The sequence below is a fragment of the Astyanax mexicanus genome, chromosome 3 (genome assembly GCF_023375975.1).
Source record: "Astyanax mexicanus isolate ESR-SI-001 chromosome 3, AstMex3_surface, whole genome shotgun sequence".
Lineage (NCBI taxonomy): Eukaryota > Metazoa > Chordata > Actinopteri > Characiformes > Acestrorhamphidae > Astyanax > Astyanax mexicanus.
The window spans coordinates 28920359-28938871 of NC_064410.1; the positions used below are offsets into that span (position 1 = coordinate 28920359).

General features: G+C 38.7%; 20 non-coding genes across 20 annotated transcripts; all 20 read right to left on the bottom strand.

The window, feature by feature from the left end:
- Nucleotides 1–2109: 2109 nt before the first annotated feature.
- On the bottom strand, nucleotides 2110–2182 carry trnav-cac (transfer RNA valine (anticodon CAC)). Its single transcript has one exon. It is a non-coding gene; the product is annotated as a tRNA-Val (tRNA).
- Nucleotides 2183–2693: 511 nt separating this feature from the next.
- On the bottom strand, nucleotides 2694–2766 carry trnav-cac (transfer RNA valine (anticodon CAC)). The gene has a single exon. It is a non-coding gene; the product is annotated as a tRNA-Val (tRNA).
- Nucleotides 2767–3073: 307 nt separating this feature from the next.
- trnav-cac (transfer RNA valine (anticodon CAC)) lies at nucleotides 3074–3146 on the bottom strand. Its single transcript has one exon. It is a non-coding gene; the product is annotated as a tRNA-Val (tRNA).
- Nucleotides 3147–3263: 117 nt separating this feature from the next.
- trnav-aac (transfer RNA valine (anticodon AAC)) lies at nucleotides 3264–3336 on the bottom strand. Its single transcript has one exon. It is a non-coding gene; the product is annotated as a tRNA-Val (tRNA).
- Nucleotides 3337–3833: 497 nt separating this feature from the next.
- On the bottom strand, nucleotides 3834–3906 carry trnav-aac (transfer RNA valine (anticodon AAC)). The gene has a single exon. It is a non-coding gene; the product is annotated as a tRNA-Val (tRNA).
- A 5341-nt stretch (nucleotides 3907–9247) lies between these two features.
- Nucleotides 9248–9320, bottom strand: trnav-cac (transfer RNA valine (anticodon CAC)). The gene has a single exon. It is a non-coding gene; the product is annotated as a tRNA-Val (tRNA).
- Nucleotides 9321–12888: 3568 nt separating this feature from the next.
- Nucleotides 12889–12961, bottom strand: trnav-cac (transfer RNA valine (anticodon CAC)). Its single transcript has one exon. It is a non-coding gene; the product is annotated as a tRNA-Val (tRNA).
- Nucleotides 12962–13388: 427 nt separating this feature from the next.
- Nucleotides 13389–13461, bottom strand: trnav-cac (transfer RNA valine (anticodon CAC)). The gene has a single exon. It is a non-coding gene; the product is annotated as a tRNA-Val (tRNA).
- Nucleotides 13462–13768: 307 nt separating this feature from the next.
- On the bottom strand, nucleotides 13769–13841 carry trnav-cac (transfer RNA valine (anticodon CAC)). The gene has a single exon. It is a non-coding gene; the product is annotated as a tRNA-Val (tRNA).
- Nucleotides 13842–13958: 117 nt separating this feature from the next.
- On the bottom strand, nucleotides 13959–14031 carry trnav-cac (transfer RNA valine (anticodon CAC)). The gene has a single exon. It is a non-coding gene; the product is annotated as a tRNA-Val (tRNA).
- A 303-nt stretch (nucleotides 14032–14334) lies between these two features.
- Nucleotides 14335–14407, bottom strand: trnav-aac (transfer RNA valine (anticodon AAC)). The gene has a single exon. It is a non-coding gene; the product is annotated as a tRNA-Val (tRNA).
- A 404-nt stretch (nucleotides 14408–14811) lies between these two features.
- Nucleotides 14812–14884, bottom strand: trnav-cac (transfer RNA valine (anticodon CAC)). The gene has a single exon. It is a non-coding gene; the product is annotated as a tRNA-Val (tRNA).
- A 497-nt stretch (nucleotides 14885–15381) lies between these two features.
- Nucleotides 15382–15454, bottom strand: trnav-cac (transfer RNA valine (anticodon CAC)). The gene has a single exon. It is a non-coding gene; the product is annotated as a tRNA-Val (tRNA).
- Nucleotides 15455–15761: 307 nt separating this feature from the next.
- Nucleotides 15762–15834, bottom strand: trnav-aac (transfer RNA valine (anticodon AAC)). The gene has a single exon. It is a non-coding gene; the product is annotated as a tRNA-Val (tRNA).
- A 426-nt stretch (nucleotides 15835–16260) lies between these two features.
- On the bottom strand, nucleotides 16261–16333 carry trnav-aac (transfer RNA valine (anticodon AAC)). Its single transcript has one exon. It is a non-coding gene; the product is annotated as a tRNA-Val (tRNA).
- Nucleotides 16334–16450: 117 nt separating this feature from the next.
- Nucleotides 16451–16523, bottom strand: trnav-cac (transfer RNA valine (anticodon CAC)). The gene has a single exon. It is a non-coding gene; the product is annotated as a tRNA-Val (tRNA).
- A 117-nt stretch (nucleotides 16524–16640) lies between these two features.
- trnav-cac (transfer RNA valine (anticodon CAC)) lies at nucleotides 16641–16713 on the bottom strand. The gene has a single exon. It is a non-coding gene; the product is annotated as a tRNA-Val (tRNA).
- Nucleotides 16714–16949: 236 nt separating this feature from the next.
- Nucleotides 16950–17022, bottom strand: trnav-cac (transfer RNA valine (anticodon CAC)). Its single transcript has one exon. It is a non-coding gene; the product is annotated as a tRNA-Val (tRNA).
- Nucleotides 17023–17519: 497 nt separating this feature from the next.
- Nucleotides 17520–17592, bottom strand: trnav-gac (transfer RNA valine (anticodon GAC)). The gene has a single exon. It is a non-coding gene; the product is annotated as a tRNA-Val (tRNA).
- A 686-nt stretch (nucleotides 17593–18278) lies between these two features.
- trnav-aac (transfer RNA valine (anticodon AAC)) lies at nucleotides 18279–18351 on the bottom strand. Its single transcript has one exon. It is a non-coding gene; the product is annotated as a tRNA-Val (tRNA).
- Nucleotides 18352–18513: the final 162 nt, after the last annotated feature.

The following is an 18513-nucleotide window of genomic DNA, read 5'->3' on the forward strand; positions in this document are numbered from 1 at the left end:
ATATTACAAATAAATTAATTAGGATAAATAATGTATAAAAAATATGTATAAATAGACAATTAATTCAATTACACTGCACTTTTTCTTTAACTACACTGTAAGCCATATCCCATGCTTGGAGTGTTTTAAGGCTGGCTGCATGCATGTGAGCAACAGATCTGTCCATTAAAAACAATATCGAGATAGAACTTATCCCACCTTTGCCACTGTAAACAGTGTGATGATTGCCATCTTAAAGCCAACATTTTCTTGGCGGCTTTCTGGTGAACGTGGAATACTGCTTACAAGAATGTCACTTAAAGTTTAAGATACCTGTTTCCAAAAAATATTCACCTCAGGGCAGTCACAGTATACATGTGTAAATGATCCCAATGACCAAAGCATTTAGTGTACATAGGTTACAATTAGGAGATGTTATAATCTTCATAAGGTGGCTTTTCCTAGGAGTTAAATACATCCTATGTACAACTTTGTAATGTATTAACTGATGGTCAGGGTTTTTGGATGTATTACATAAATTGTCCCATACTGTACTCCAACAACTCTCATCAGTTTCGACTGATGGTCTATGAGGATCAGAAATAAATCTATATATTTTCGATATCACACTCCTTGTTGGTCCCTTAAATAAACAGATAATTGTGATCCTTATAACATACCTTTTTTATGTTTAAAGGATAGCGCTTCTGTGTTTGAATATAAACATTTTCCACATACTTTTTAATTAATTGAATGTAGATAATAAGCAACTATCTATTCTTCTTAGTGTTCTTTATATATTATTATTAATATTTTTATTATTATTATTGGCTTGGTTAGCTAGTTGTTTATAAAATAAATTATTGTTATTTGCGTATATCAGAGTTCAACAATCAAATGATTACAAATAATAATAAGTTAAGTTACACATCAGGGAAAATTATTTATTGTTGTATTTTTAGTATTTTAAGTATAAGAGGAAAGTTTTAGCTCGTAGAAAATCTGAGCAGATCTTACATGTTAAAGGGCAGAAATCAGCGCTCGTCTTCTCAAATTTCAGCATCTGGCTGCAGCATGTAGGCATTCACGTCTCTGTTGCTCTTCCTCCAGCGAAAAAATAGTTAAAATCTAAATAAAAATAGCAAGAGGTGAGTCCATAATGCCCAGTAAGGTGAGGAGGTGGTTCCCATGTGATGTGGGCGGGGCCAAGGTGTGACACAGTCACTGTCTAACTAGAGCCCCTCAATAGCGTATCTTATTAGGTTGGATGGCCCACTAGGTTTTGGGACAGACCCTTTGTTTAATTTTTGTTTAAATAGTACCAAATGTTCTTTAAGTAACAGGCAAATTAAAATAACTGGCTATAATTGTTGTCTGAACAGGGACATTAGAGGCACCCAGATTTGAACTGTAAAGTCTGTTTCTAAAAGTAAGCTTTGATTACTTTCTACTACCCTAAAAACATTTTCATTTATCTAGCTTAGATTGGTTAAACTCACAAATGAAAAAAAAACATATAATGAAAAAAGTCAATTTACACTTGGTTAATTCTTTTTGCAATTTGACCATGAGTGAAACTTGCTTCCTGGGCCCCGCCCCCCAGCTGCTGATCCCGCCTTCTAACTCTTCACTGCTGCTCTGGCTCTACCCCCTCCTGGTGCCCTTATTCACAACCTCTCACAGCCTTCTCTTCTCAAGGTGCGGATGGGGATTTTTATCTGCTGCTGAACCCTTTATCTCAACTCCCTTCTCCGTGCACCTAGTTTTGAACTAGGAACCTGTCGCAGGTTAGCGGAACGTGATGACCACTAAACTACAGAACCAACTGCTTTAAATCATTGCGTGAGATCCACATGGAAGCACATGATGCACCTTAACTTGATACGAGAACTTCTAGAAAATGTACAGTTTGATGGGACAGAATCAAGATAGAAGAGTCCTGTTTCTACCTGGTTTCAAACCAGGGACCTTTTGTGTGTTAGGCAAACAAGACAACCAGTACACTACAGAAACATCTTCTTTTAACGACTGCATTAGACCCACATGGAAGCACATATTGCATTTTGTCTTAATACGACACCTTGCAGAAAATGTACAGTTTGATGGGACAGAATCAAGATAGAAAAGTCTTGTTTTTACCTGGTTTCGAACCAGGGACCTTTCGTGTGTGAGGCGAACGTGATAACCACTACACTACAGAAACAACTTGATAAGCTCATTGTATACGATCCGCATGTGATTGCATAAGACCCACATGGAAGCACATATTGCATTAGTACGAGAACTTGTAGAAACTTTACAGTTTGATGGGACAGAATCAAGACAGAAAAAGCCTGTTTCTGCCTGGTTTCGAACTAGGGACCTTTCTGGTGTGAGGCGAACGTGATAACCACTACACTACAGAAACAACTTGATAAGCTCATTGTATACGATCCGCATGGAAGCACATATGGCATTTTGTCTTAGTACGACAACTTGTAGAAAATGTACAGTTTGATGGGACAGAATCAAGATAGAATAGTTCTGTTTCTGCCTGGTTTCGAACCAGGGACCTTTCGCATGTTAGTCGATCGTGATAACCACTACACTACAGAAACAACTGCTTTAATTCACTGCATTAGGTCCACATGGAAGCAAATATTCCATTTTGTCTTAGTACGAGAACTTTTAGAAACTGTACAGTTTGATGGGACAAAATCAAGACAGAAAAAGCCTGTTCCTGCCTGGTTTCGAACCAGGGACCTTTCGCGTGTGAGGCGAACGTGATAACCACTACACTACAGAAACAACTTGATAAACTTATGGTCTACGATCCACATGGAAGCACATATTGCATTTTGTCTTAGTACGACAACTTGTAGAAAATGTACAGTTTGATGGGACAGAATTAAGATAGAAAAGACCTGTTTCTGCCTGGTTTCAAATCAGGAACCTTTCGCATGTTAGGCGAACGTGATAACCACTACACTACAGTAACAACTCTTTTACTTCACTGCATTAGGTCAACATGGAAGCACATATTGCATTTTGTCTTAGTACGAGAACTTGTAGAAACTGTACAGTTTGATGGGACAGAATCAAGACAGAAAAAGCCTGTTCCTGCCTGGTTTCGAACCAGGGACCTTTCGCGTGTGAGGCGAATGTGATAACCACTAAACTACAGAAATAACTTGATAAACTCATTGTATACGATCCGCATGGAAGCACATATTGCATTTTATCTTAGTAAGACAAATTGTAGAAAATGTACAGTTTGATGGGACAGAATTAAGATGGACAAGGCCTGTTTTTGCCTGGTTTCGAACCAGGGACCTTTCGCGTGTTAGGCGAACGTGATAACCACTACACTACAGAAACAACTTTATAAACTCATTGTATACGATCCACATGGAAGCACATATTGCATTTTGTCTTAGTACGAGAACTTGTAGAAACTTTACAGTTTGATGGGACAGAATCAAGACAGAAAAAGCCTTTTTTTGCCTGGTTTCGAACCAGGGACCTTTCGCGTGTGAGGGGAACGTGATAACCACTATACTACAGAAACAACTGCTTTCAGTGATTGCATAAGACCCACATGGAAGCACATATAGCATTTTGTCTTAGTACGACAACTTGTAGAAAATGTACAGTTTCATGGGAAAGAATCAAGATAGAAGAGTCCTGTTTCTGCCTCGTTTCGAACCAGGGACCTTTCGCGTGTTAGGCAAACGTGATAACCACTACACTACAGAAACAACTGGTTTATTTCACTGCATTAGGTCAACATGGAAGCACATATTGCATGTTGTCTTAGTAGAAGAACTTGTAGAAACTGTACAGTTTGATGGGACAGAATCAAGACAGGAAATACGTGTTTCTGCCTGGTTTCGAACCAGGGACCTTTCGCGTGTTAGGTGAACGTGATAACCACTACACTACAGAAACAACTGCTTTCAGTGATTGCATAAGACCCACATGGAAGCACATATTGCATTTTGTCTTACAGTTTTTCTCAATTGGTTTGGCTCATTTCTTGAAACTGAGATGACATTCCTATAACTAAAAGGTAAATTGGTCAAACAGACTTACAGTTCTTCACAACACTTCAGATAACCAGCAAAATGTCATATGTCTCCCAAAACGTTCATTCTTGCTTCAAAATGAAGTCTTTCTCCCATATAAATAGTCAGTACCATAAAAATGGCATAGATCCTTCTCAATTGCTTTGGCACATTTTCATTCATTTCGTCCTCCTGTCAAAATAAACTGGACGGTGCAGCAAAACTACATGGATCCTCATCACTGCTCATATCGCTCCAAAAACAGTTTACCCATGTGTCAAAACTAATTTCCTTTCTCACACAAATCATCAGTGTCCCCATAATGCATTGTCCCTTTGGCATTGTGTAAGTACTGCAAGTCAAAATGCTTAGATGTTTTGTCTTTTTGGCAGAGGTCTAGCTAAAGGAATACAATTTTCACACCACACGTCTTTACACATTACTGTAGGTAGAAAAGAAAAGAAAATACTAAGGAAAATGTATCAAATATACTATGTATACAAAATACAAAAACCTGCAAAAACAAAACAAAATACATTACAGTATGTAAAAAAAACAGAGACTGTAAAAAAGATGGACGCTGTGTCGCCGTTCCCATTCATTTAATGAAAATGAAGCCAAAATCTTCCTCCATGTTGGCGATCCTGCCACCTGTTTCTGCGCAGTAGAGACCAGAGGAGGGAGAAAGACTGTGGAGAGACAGCCTACTCATTTACAGTTTTTCTCAATTGGTTTGGCTCATTTCTTGAAACTGAGATGACATTCCTATAACTAAAAGGTAAATTGGCCAAACAGACTTACAGTTCTTCACAACACTTCAGATAACCAGCAAAATGTCATATGTCTCCCAAAACGTTCATTCTTGCTTCAAAATGAAGTCCCTCTCCCATATAAATAGTCAGTACCATAAAAATGGCATAGATCCTTCTCAATTGCTTTGGCACATTTTCATTAATTTTGTCCATCTGTCAAAATAAACTGGACGGTGCAGCAAAACTACATGGATCCTCATCACTGCTCATATCGCTCCAAAAACAGTTTACCCACGTGTCAAAACTGATTTCCTTTCTCACACAAATCATCAGTGCCCCCAAAATGCATTGTCCCTTTGGCATTGTGTAAGTACTGCAAGTCAAAATGCTTAGATGTTTTGTCTTTATGGCAGAGGTCTAGCTAAAGGAATACAATGTTCACACCACACACACTGCACTCTTTCTGCTGAGGAAATTGTAACTATTTTTATTTACAAGTACATTTTTACACAATACTAAGGAAAATGTATCAAATATACTATGTATACAAATTACAAAAACCTGCAAAAACAAAACAAAATACATTACAGTAGGTAAAAAAATAGTCAAGCATCACAAATGCAATACAGTAACATTCTGACTACTCTGTGTCACTCCCCTCTCTCCATCACCTTCCTGGCCATCCATCCGCTGCAGTCTGTTTGGCCATAAATTCTCATCAACATTGCATCTGATATGTTCTTTAGCAATGCACTGTGGGAAGAATGCCTGAGCCATCCTCTACACTGATCGCCACAGGACTATATAATCATTATATCATCACAGGACTATATCATCGTTATATAATCACAGGACTAGCATCAAAGAACTAGCACCAGGCCAAGATGTATACAGTGGATAGAAAAAGTCTACACACCCCTGTTCCAATGGTAGGTTTTTGTGATGTAAAAAAAAATACAATAAGACAAATAATTTCTACCTATAATGTGACCTATAACCTGTACAATGCAATTGAAAAGCAAACAGAAATCTTTCAGGGAGGTGAAGTAAAAATAAACAACTGAGATATTGAGGTTGCATAAGTGTGCACACCCTTTTTTAACTAGGGGTGTTGCTGTGTTCAAATTTAACCAATAACCTTCAAACTCACTTTAAATTGGAGTCAGCACACACCTGTCAACAATTAAAGTGCCTCTGATCAACTCCAAATAAAGTTTAACTGTTCTAGTAGGCTTGTCCTGATATTTTTGTAGCCACATCTTTCAGCACAAGCCATGATCCACAAAGAGATACCAGAGCATCAGAGGTATCTCATTATTCATAGATATCAGTCAAGTGAAGGCTACAAAAGTCATTAAATATACCATGGAACACTTTGAAGACTGTCATCATCAAGTGGAGAAAACATGGCACAACAAGACATTACCAAGAACAAGACATTTGACAAAAATTGATGATAAGACAAGAGGAAAATTGGTCAAGGAGGCTGCCAAGAGGCCGACAGCAGCACTGAAGGAGCTGCAAGAATTTCTGGCAAGTACTGGCTGTGTAGTACATGTGACAACAATCTGCCGACTTCTTCATATGTCTGTGCAAAACAAACATCCAGAAAACATCTAAGCTCTACTTAATTTTCCAAAAATTCATCTGATATCTACCAAACGCATGTGGGAAAATGTGTTATGGTTTAATGAAACCAAGGTTAAACGTTTTGGACATAATTCCAAAAGGTATATTAGGCGCAAAAGCAACACTGCTCGTCACCAAAAGAACAGCATACCTACAGTGAAGCATGGTGGTGGCAGCATCATACTTTGGGGCTGTTTTTCTTCAGCTGGAACTGGGGCTTTATTCAGGGTGGACGGAATTTTGAACAGTTCCAAATACCAGTCAGTATTGGCAAAAACCTTCGGCCTCTGGTAGAAAACTGAAGATGAAAAGGAACTTCATCTTTCAGCACAACAATGACACAAAGGACACATCTAAATCAACAAAAGAATGGCTTCAGCGGTATAAGATTAAGGCTTTGGAATGGCCCAGCCTGAATCCAGACCTGAATCCCATTGAACATCTGTGGGGTAATCTGAAGAGGGCTGGGCACAGGAGATGCCCTCACATTTTGTCAGATTTTGAGCAGTTATGCAAAGAAGAGTGGGCAAATTTTGCCACATCAAGATGTGTCACGCTGATAGGTTCCTACCCAAAAAGACTGAGTGCTGTAATAAATGCAAAAGATGTTGCAACAAAGTATTAGTTATATGTATTTAACCAGGTGATTTTAAGTTTTTTGTTTTATATTTTTTCGCTGTAAAGATTTATGTTTGTTTTTCAATTGCATTGTACAGGTTATAGGTCACATTAAATGTGAAAAAAGTTATGAAATTATTTGTCTTGCTTTAATTTTTTTACAACACAAAAACCTGGCATTTGAACAGGGGTGTGTAGACTTTTTATATCCACTGTATATAGAGCAATGCCAGCATTCAAAATAATAGACAACAAACTGATGGATTGGTCACCAGTAATGTGGGACACTCATTTTCGTCAAAACCTGCTTTCACCTGTTACCTTCTCACCTGATTGTAATGAATTTATGAAATGTTCCAAAATATGTGTTCTGTATTGTATTACAATTTCTTAATCCATTTTGAGAATTGAGCAGACTATTCTGCAGATGATGACTTATATGATGAAATTGTGCTGACATGTTTTGAAGAGAACAACCATTACACTGAGAACTAACCAATTAAGATAGATCAACAAGATGCATTCTTTTGGAAAATGTACTAAATGTAGGATGATTGTGTTAAGTGTAGGCTACTTGTACAAAACCATTTGCAAAGATGTACTAAGTGCTTGAGACATGTACAAAGCATTTGAAATGTGATGAAAGCAATGAGAAATGCCATTCTGTTATGAGAAACTGCAAGTTAGTTTGGGAATTTGTCCATGTTATTTTGAGAATGTCATCTCAGTTTCAAGAAATGAGCCAAACCAATGGAGAAAAACTGTAAATAACCCCGCCCCTGAGGGCTGCCTCGCCGTCACAGACTGCAGAGCGAAGCAGAGCTAATGGTCTGTTATTGGTCCCACCCATAACCAGCCCTTTACAATAACTACACCGTTTTGAATAGAGCTGAATAACGTTTTAAAAATGAATTCTGTGGGGATATAAAAATTCGACAAAATAAGCAGAGGTTACACTAGCTGCTGCATTTAAATAATGGAGGTAGAATTACAGTATATTAGAACAAAAACGTGATTGAAAATTGTCTGTTTTGCCATTGAAACCTATGGGGATGGGTGGGGTTACACAGCTTTCTGCAGCCGAACAGCAGGGGGCGCCTGACCTGTGGTGGCTTCACTTTTGAGAGACGATGCTCTGTCCAGCTATATACAGTCTATGAAAAAACAGTCAAGCATCACAAATGCAATACAGTAAAATTATGAATACTCTGTGTCACTGCCCTCTCTCTCTCCTGGTCATCTTTCTGGCCATCCATTCACTGCTGTTTGGCCACAAATTCTCATCAACATCGCATCTGATGTGTTCTTTAGCAATGCACCTTGGGAAGAATACCTGAGCCATTCTCTACACTGATCGCCTGTTATATCATCACAGAAGTAGCATAAAAGTACAAGCACCAGGCCAAACTGTATATATACATCAATGCCAGCATTCAAAATCATAGACAACACCTGTCAGGTAACAAACTGATGGATTGGTCACCTGTAATGTGAGACACTCCTCCTCGTCAAAACCTGCTTTCACCTGTTACCTACTCACCTGATTGTCATGAATTTATGAAATGTTCCAAAATATGTGTTCTGTATTGTAATACAATTTCTTAACTCATTTTGACATTTGAGCAGACTATTCTGCAGATGATGACTAATACGATGAAATTGTGCTGACATGTTTTGGAGAGAACAACCATTACACTGAGAACTAACCAATTAAGATAGATCAACAAGATGCATTCTTTTGGAAAATGTACTAAATGTAGGATGATTGTGTGAAGTGTAGGCTACTTATACATAACCATTTGCAAAGATGTACTAAGTGCTTGAGACATGTATAAAGCATTTGAAATGTGATGAAAGCAATGAGAAATGCCATTCTGTTGTGAGGAACCGCAAGTTAGTTTGGGGATTTGTCCATGTTATTTTGATAATGTCATCTCAGTTTCAAGAAATGAGCCAAACCAATGGAGAAAAACTGTAGTACGAGAACTTGTAGAAAATGTACAGTTTGATGGGACAGAATCAAGATAGAAAAGTCCTGTTTCTGCCTGGTTTCGAACCAGGGACCTTTCGCGTGTGATGCAAATCTGATAACCACTACACTACAAAAACAACTGCTTTAATTCACTGCATTAGGTCCACATGGAAGCAAATATTGCATTTTGTCTTAGTACGAGAACTTGTAGAAACTGTACAGTTTGATGGGACAGAATCAATATAGAAAAGTCTTGTTTCTGCCTGGTTTCGAACCAGGGACCTTTCGCGTGTGAGGCGAACGTGATAACCACTACACTACAGAAACAACTTGATAAACTCCTTGTATACGATCCACATGGAAGCACATATTGCATTTTGTCTTACAGTTTTTCTCCATTGGTTTGGCTCATTTCTTGAAACTGAGATGACATTCTCAAAATAACATGGACAAATTCCCAAACTAACTTGCAGTTTCTCATAACAGAATGGCATTTCTCATTGCTTTCATCACATTTCAAATGCTTTGTACATGTCTCAAGCACTTAGCACATCTTTGCAAATGGTTTTGTACAAGTAGCCTACACTTAACACAATCATCCTACATTTAGTACATTTTCCAAAAGAATGCATCTTGTTGATCTATCTTAATTGGTTAGTTCTCAGTGTAATGGTTGTTCTCTTCAAAACATGTCAGCACAATTTCATCATATAAGTCATCATCTGCAGAATAGTCTGCTCAATTCTCAAAATGAATTAAGAAATTGTAATACAATACAGAACACATATTTTGGAACATTTCATAAATTCATTACAATCAGGTGAGTAGGTAACAGGTGAAAGCAGGTTTTGACGAAAATGAGTGTCCCACATTACTGGTGACCAATCCATCAGTTTGTTGTCTATTATTTTGAATGCTGGCATTGCTCTATATACAGTGGATATAAAAAGTCTACACACCCCTGTTCAAATGCCAGGTTTTTGTGTTGTAAAAAAAAATAAAACAAGACAAATAATTTCATAACTTTTTTCACATTTAATGTGACCTATAACCTGTACAATGCAATTGAAAAACAAACATAAATCTTTACAGCGAAAAAATATAAAACAAAAAAACTTAAAATCACCTGGTTAAATACATATAACTAATACTTTGTTGCAACATCTTTGGCATTTATTACAGCACTCAGTCTTTTTGGGTAGGAACCTATCAGCGTGACACATCTTGATGTGGCAAAATTTGCCCACTCTTCTTTGCATAACTGCTCAAAATCTGACAAAATGTGAGGGCATCTTCTGTGCCCAGCCCTCTTCAGATTACCCCACAGATGTTCAATGGGATTCAGGTCTGGATTCAGGCTGGGCCATTCCAAAGCCTTAATCTTATACCGCTGAAGCCATTCTTTTGTTGATTTAGATGTGTCCTTTGTGTCATTGTTGTGCTGAAAGATGAAGTTCCTTTTCATCTTCAGTTTTCTACCAGAGGCCGAAGGTTTTTGCCAATACTGACTGGTATTTGGAGCTGTTCAAAATTCCGTCCACCCTGAATAAAGCCCCAGTTCCAGCTGAAGAAAAACAGCCCCAAAGTATGATGCTGCCACCACCATGCTTCACTGTAGGTATGCTGTTCTTTTGGTGACGAGCAGTGTTGCTTTTGCGCCTAATATACCTTTTGGAATTATGTCCAAAACGTTTAACCTTGGTTTCATTAAACCATAACACATTTTCCCACATGCGTTTGGTAGATATCAGATGAATTTTTGGAAAATTAAGTAGAGCTTAGATGTTTTCTGGATGTTTGTTTTGCACAGACATATGAAGAAGTCGGCAGATTGTTGTCACATGTACTACACAGCCAGTACTTGCCAGAAATTCTTGCAGCTCCTTCAGTGCTGCTGTCGGCCTCTTGGCAGCCTCCTTGACCAATTTTCTTCTTGTCTTATCATCAATTTTTGTCAAATGTCTTGTTCTTGGTAATGTCTTGTTGTGCCATGTTTTCTCCACTTGATGATGGCAGTCTTCAAAGTGTTCCATGGTATATTTAATGACTTTTGTAGCCTTCACTTGACTGATATCTATGAATAATGAGATACCTCTGATGCTCTGGCATCTCTTTGTGGACCATGGCTTGTGCTGAAAGATGTGGCTACAAAAATATCAGGACAAGCCTACTAGAACAGTTAAACTTTATTTGGAGTTGATCAGAGGCACTTTAATTGTTGACAGGTGTGTGCTGACTTCAATTTAAAGTGAGTTTGAAGGTTATTGGTTAAATTTGAACACAGCAACACCCCTAGTTATAAAAGGGTGTGCACACTTATGCAACCTCAATATCTCAGTTGTTTATTTTTACCTCACCTCCCTGAAAGATTTCTGTTTGTTTTTCAATTGCATTGTACAGGTTATAGGTCACATTATAGGTAGAAATGATTTGTCTTATTGTAATTTTTTTTACATCACAAAAACCTACCATTTGAACAGGGGTGTGTAGACTTTTTCTATCCACTGTATACATCTTGGCCTGGTGCTAGTTCTTTGATGCTAGTCCTGTGATTATATAACGATGATATAGTCCTGTGATGATATAATGATTATATAGTCCTGTGGCGATCAGTGTAGAGGATGGCTCAGGCATTCTTCCCACAGTGCATTGCTAAAGAACATATCAGATGCAATGTTGATGAGAATTTATGGCCAAACAGACTGCAGCGGATGGATGGCCAGGAAGGTGATGGAGAGAGGGGAGTGACACAGAGTAGTCAGAATGTTACTGTATTGCATTTGTGATGCTTGACTATTTTTTTACCTACTGTAATGTATTTTGTTTTGTTTTTGCAGGTTTTTGTAATTTGTATACATAGTATATTTGATACATTTTCCTTAGTATTTTCTTTTCTTTCTACCTACAGTAATGTGTAAAAATGTACTTGTAAATAAAAATATTTACAGTTTCCTCAGCAGAATGAGTGTGTGTGTATGAAAATTGTATTCCTTTAGCTAGACCTCTGCCATAAAGACAAAACATCTAAGCATTTTGACTTGCAGTACTTACACAATGCCAAAGGGACAATGCATTTTGGGGGCACTGATGATTTGTGTGAGAAAGGAAATCAGTTTTGACACGTGGGTAAACTGTTTTTGGAGCGATATGAGCAGTGATGAGGATCCATGTAGTTTTGCTGCACCGTCCAGTTTATTTTGACAGATGGACAAAATTAATGAAAATGTGCCAAAGCAATTGAGAAGGATCTATGCCATTTTTATGGTACTGACTATTTATATGGGAGAAAGACTTCATTTTGAAGCAAGAATGAACGTTTTGGGAGACATATGACATTTTGCTGGTTATCTGAAGTGTTGTGAAGAACTGTAAGTCTGTTTGGCCAATTTACCTTTTAGTTATAGGAATGTCATCTCAGTTTCAAGAAATGAGCCAAACCAATTGAGAAAAACTGTAATACAACAACTTGTAGAAAATGTAATGTTTGATGGGACAGAATCAAGATAGAAAAGTATTGTTTCTGCCTGGTTTCGAACCAGGAACCTTTAGCGTGTTAGGCGAACGTGATAACCACTACACTACAAAAACAACTAATTTAATTCTCTGCATTAGGTCCACATGGAAGCACATATTGCATTTTGTCTTAGTACGAGAATTTGCAGAAAATTTACAGTTTGATGGGACAGAATCAAGATAGAAAAAGCTTGTTTCTGCCTGGTTTCGAACCAGGGACCTTTCGCGTGTGAGGCCGATGTGATAACCACTACACTGCAGAAACAACTGCTTTTAGTGATTGCATGAGACCCACATGGAAGCACATATTGCATTTTGTCTTAGCAAGACAAATGGTAGAAAATGTACAGTTTGATGGGACAGAATCAAGATAGAAAAGTCTTGTTTCTGCCTGGTTTCGAACCAGGGACCTTTCGCGTGTGAGGCAAACGTGATAACCACTACACTACAGAAACAACTGGTTTATTTCACTCCATTAGGTCAACATGGAAGCACATATTGCATTTTGTCTTAATCGAAGAAATTTTAGAAACTGTACAGTTTGATGGGACAGAATCAAGACAGGAAAAAGGTGTTTCTGCCTGGTTTCGAACCAGGGACCTTTCGCGTGTTAGGCGAACGTGATAACCACTACATTACAGAAAAAAACTTGATAAATGCATTGTATACGATCCGCATGGAAGCATATATTGCATTTTGTCTTAGTAAGAGAACTTGTAGAAACTGTACAGTTTCTACAAGTGTAGTTTTCTACACTACAGAAACAACTTGATAAACGCATTGTATACGATCCGCATGGAAGCACATATTGCATTTTGTCTTAGTACGACAACTTGTAGAAAATGTACAGTTTGATGTGACAGAATCAAGATAGAAAAGTCCTGTTTCTGCCTGGTTTCGAACCAGGGACCTTTCGCGTGTGAGGCGAACGTGATAACCACTACACTACAGAAACAACTGCTTTCAGTGATTGCATGAGACCCACATGGAAGCACATATTGCATTTTGTCTTAGTGCGACAAATTGTAGAAACTTTACAGTTTGATGGGACAGAATCAAGACAGAAAAAGCCTGTTCCTGCCTGGTTTCGAACCAGGGACCTTTAGAGTGTTAGGCGAACGTGATAACCACTACACTACAGAAAAAACTTGATAAACTCATTGTATACGATCCGCATGGAAGCACATATTGCATTTTGTCTTAGTACAACAACTTGTAGACAATGTAAAGTTTGATGGGACAGAATCAAGATAGAAGAGTCCTGTTTCTGCCTGGTTTCGAACCAGGAACCTTTCGCGTGTGAGGCGAACGTGATAACCACTACACTACTGAAACAACTGCTTTCAGTGATTGCATAAGACCCACATGGAAGTACATATTGCATTTTGTCTTAGTAGAAGAACTTGTAGAAACTGTACAGTTTGATGGGACAGAATCAAGACAGAAAAAGCCTGTTTCTGCCTGGTTTAGAAACAGGGACCTTTCGCGTGTGAGGCGAACGTGATAACCACTACACTACAGAAACAACTTGATAAATGCATTGTATACGATCCACATGGAAGCACATATTGCATTTTGTCTTAGTAAGAGAACTTGTAGAAAATTTACAGGTTGATGGGACAGAATCAAGCCAGAAAACGCCTGTTTTCTGTTTCGAACCAGGGACCTTTCGCGTGTGAGGCGAACGTGATAACCACTACACTACAGAAACAACTTGATAAATGCATTGTATACGATCCGCATGGAAGCACATATTGCATTTTGTCTTAGTAAGAGAACTTGTAGAAACTGTATAGTTTGATGGGACAGAATTAAGATAGAAAAGGCGTGTTTCTGCCTGGTTTCGAACCAAGAACCTTTCGCGTGTTAGGCGAACGTGATAACCACTACACTACAGAAACAACTTGATAAACTCATTGTATACGATTCGCATGGAAGCACATATTGCATTTTGTCTTAGTACAAGAACTTGTAGAAAATGTACAGTTTGATGGGACAGAATCCAGACAGAAAAAGCCTGTTCCTGCCTGGTTTCGAACCAGGGACCTTTTGTGTGTGAGGCGAACGTGATAACCACTACACTACATAAACAACTACTTTTAGTGATTGCATAAGACCCACATGGAAGCACATATTGCATTTTGTCTTAGTACGAGAACTTGTAGAAACTTTACAGTTTGATGGGACAGAATCAAGACAGAAAAAGCCTGTTTCTGCCTGGTTTCGAACCAGGACCTTTCGTCTTAGTATGAGAACTTGTAGAAACTTTACAGTTTGATGGGACAGAATCAAGACAGAAAAAGGCTGCTCCTGCCTGGTTTCGAACCAGGGACCTTTCGCGTGTGAGGCAAACATGATAACCACTACACTACAGAAACAACTGCTTTTAGTGATTGCAAAAGACCCACATGGAAGCACATATTGCACTTTGTCTTAGTAAGACAAATTGTAGAAAATGTACAGTTTGATGGGACAGAATTAAGATAGAAAAGGCCTGTTTCTGCCTGGTTTCGAACCAGGGACCTTTCGCGTGTTTGGCGAACGTGATAACCACTACACTACTGAAACAACTGGTTTAATTCAATGCATTAGGTCCACGTGGAAGCACATATTGCATTTTGTCTTAGTTCGAGAACTTGCAGAAAATTTACAGTTTGATGGGACAGAATCAAGACAGAAAAAGCCTGTTTCTGCCTGGTTTCAAACCAGGGACCTTTCGCGTGTGAGGCGAATCTGATAACCACTACACTACAAAAACAACTGCTTTAATTCACTGCATTAGGTCCACATGGAAGCAAATATTGCATTTTGTCTTAGTACGAGAACTTGTAGAAACTGTACAGTTTGATGGGACAGAATCAAGAAAGAAAAAGCCTGTTCCTGCCTGGTTTCGAACCAGGGACCTTTCGCGTGTGAGGCGAATGTGATAACAACTACACTACAGAAACAACTTGCTAAACTCGTTGTATACGATCCGCATGGAAGCACATATTGCATTTTGTCTTAGTACAACAACTTGTAGAAAATGTACAGTTTGATGGGACAGAATCAATATAGAAAAGTCCTGTTTCTGCCTGGTTTCAAACCAGGGACCTTTCGCGTGTTAGGCAAACGTGATAACCACTACACTACAGAAACAACTTGATGAACTCATGGTATACGATCCACATGGAATCACATATTGCATTTTGTCTTCGTACAACAACTTGTAGAAAATGTAATATTTGATGGGACAGAATCAAGATAGAAGAGCTCTGTTTCTGCCTGGTTTCGAACCAGAGACCTTTCGCGTGTTAGGCGAACGTGATAACCACTACACTACAGAAACACCTGGTTTATTTCACTGCATTAGGTCAACATGGAAGCACATATTGCATTTTGTCTTAGTAGAAGAAATTGTAGAAACTGTACAGTTTGATGGGACAGAATCAAGACAGGAAAAACGTGTCTCAGCCTGGTTTCGAACCAGGGACCTTTCGCGTGTTAAGCGAACGTGATATCCACTACACTACAGAAACAACTTGATAAATGCATTGTATACGATCCGCATGGAAGCATATATTGCATTTTGTCTTAGTAAGAGAACTTGTAGAAACTGTACAGTTTCTACAAGTGTAGTTTTCTACACTACAGAAACAACTTGATAAACGCATTGTATACGATCCGCATGGAAGCACATATTGCATTTTGTCTTAGTACGACAACTTGTAGAAAATGTACAGTTTGATGGGACAGAATCAAGATAGAAAAGTCCTGTTTCTGCCTGGTTTCGAACCAGGGACCTTTCGCGTGTTAGGCGAACGTGATAACCACTACACTACAGAAACAACTTGATAAACTCATGGTATACGATCCACATGGAAGCACATATTGCATTTTGTCTTAGTAGAACAACTAGTAGAAAATGTACAGTTTGATGGGACAGAATCAAGATAGAAAAGTCCTGTTTCTGCCTGGTTTCGAACCAGGGACCTTTCGCGTGTGAGGCAAACGTGATAACCACTACACTACAGAAACAACTGGTTTTTATCACTGCATTAGGTCAACATGGAAGAACGTATTGCATTTTGTCTTAGTAGAAGAACTTGTAGAAACTGTACAGTTTGATGGGACAGAATCCAGACAGAAAAGTCCTGTTTCTGCCTGGTTTCGAACCAGGGACCTTTCGCGTGTGAGGCGAACGTGATAACCACTACACTACAGAAACAACTTTATAAATGCATTGTATACGATCCGCATGGAAGCATATATTGCAGTTTGTCTTAGTAAGAGAACTTGTAGAAACTCTACAGTTTCTACAAGTGTAGTTTTCTACACTACAGAAACAACTTGATAAACGCATTGTATACGATCCGCATGGAAGCACATACTGCATTTTGTCTAAGTACGACAACTTGTAGAAAATGGACAGTTTGATGGGACAGAATCAAGATAAAAAAGTCTTGTTTCTGCCTGGTTTCGAACCAGGGACCTTTCGCGTGTGAGGCGAATGTGATAACCACTACACTACAGAAACAACTGGTTTAACTCAATGCATTAGGCCCACATGGAAGCACATATTGCATTTTGTCTTAGTAAGAGAACTTGCAGAAAATTTACAGTTTGATGGGACAGAATCAAGACAGAAAAAGCCTGTTTCTGCCTGGTTTCGAACCAGGGACCTTTCGCGAGTTAGGCGAACGAGATAACCACTACACTACAGAAACAACTTGATAAACTCATGGTATACGATCCACATGGAAGCACATATTGCATTTTGTCTTAGTACAACAACTAGTAGAAAATGTAATATTTGATGGGACAGAATCAAGATAGAAGAGTCCTGTTTCTGCCTGGTTTCGAACCAGGGACCTTTCGCGTGTTAGGCGAACGTGATAACCACTACACTAAGGAAACAAATGCTTTCAGTGATTGCATAAGACCCACATGGAACCACATATTGCATTTTGTCTTAGTACGAGAACTTGTAGAAAATGTACAGTTTGATGGGACAGAATCAAGACAAAAAAAGCCTGTTTCTGCCTGGTTTCGAACCAGAGACCTTTCGCGTGTCAGGAGAACGTGATAACCACTACACTACAGAAACAACTGGTTTATTTCACTGCATTAGGTCAACATGGAAGCACATATTGCATTTTGTCTTAGTAGAAGAACTTGTAGAAACTGTACAGTTTGATGGGACAGAATCAAGACAGGAAAAACGTGTTTCAGCCCGGTTTCGAACCAGGGACCTTTCGCGTGTTAGGGGAACGTGATATCCAGTACACTAAAGAAACAACTGCTTTCAGTGATTGCATAAGACCCACATGGAAGCACATATTGCATTTTGTCTTAGTACGAGAACTTGTAGAAACTTTACAGTTTGATGGGACAGAATCAAGACAGAAAAAGCCTGTTTCTGCCTGGTTTCGAACCATTGACCTTTCGCGTGTGAGGCGAACGTGATAACCTCTACACTACAGAAACAACTTGATCAACGCATTGTATACGATCCGCATGGAAGCACATATTGCATTTGTCTTAGTAATACAACTTGTAGAAAATGTACAATTTGATGGGACAGAATCAAGATAGAAAAGTCTTGTTTCTGCCTGGTTTCGAACCATTGACCTTTCGCGTGTGAGGCGAATGTGATAACCTCTACACTACAGAAACAACTTGATCAACGCATTGTATACGATCCGCATGGAAGCACATATTGCATTTTGTCTTAGTACGACAACTTGTAGAAAATGTACAGTTTGATGGGACAGAATCAAGATAGAAGAGTCCTGTTTCTGCCTGGTTTCGAACCAGGGACCTTTCGCGTGTTAGGCGAACGTGATAACCACTACACTACAGAAACAACTGGTTTCAGTGATTGCATAAGACCCACATGGAAGCACATATTGCATTTTGTCTTAGTACGAGAACTTGTAGAAACTGTACAGTTTGATGGGACAGAATCAAGACAGAAAAGTCTTGTTTCTGCCTGGTTTCGAACCAGGGACCTTTCGCGTGTGAGGCG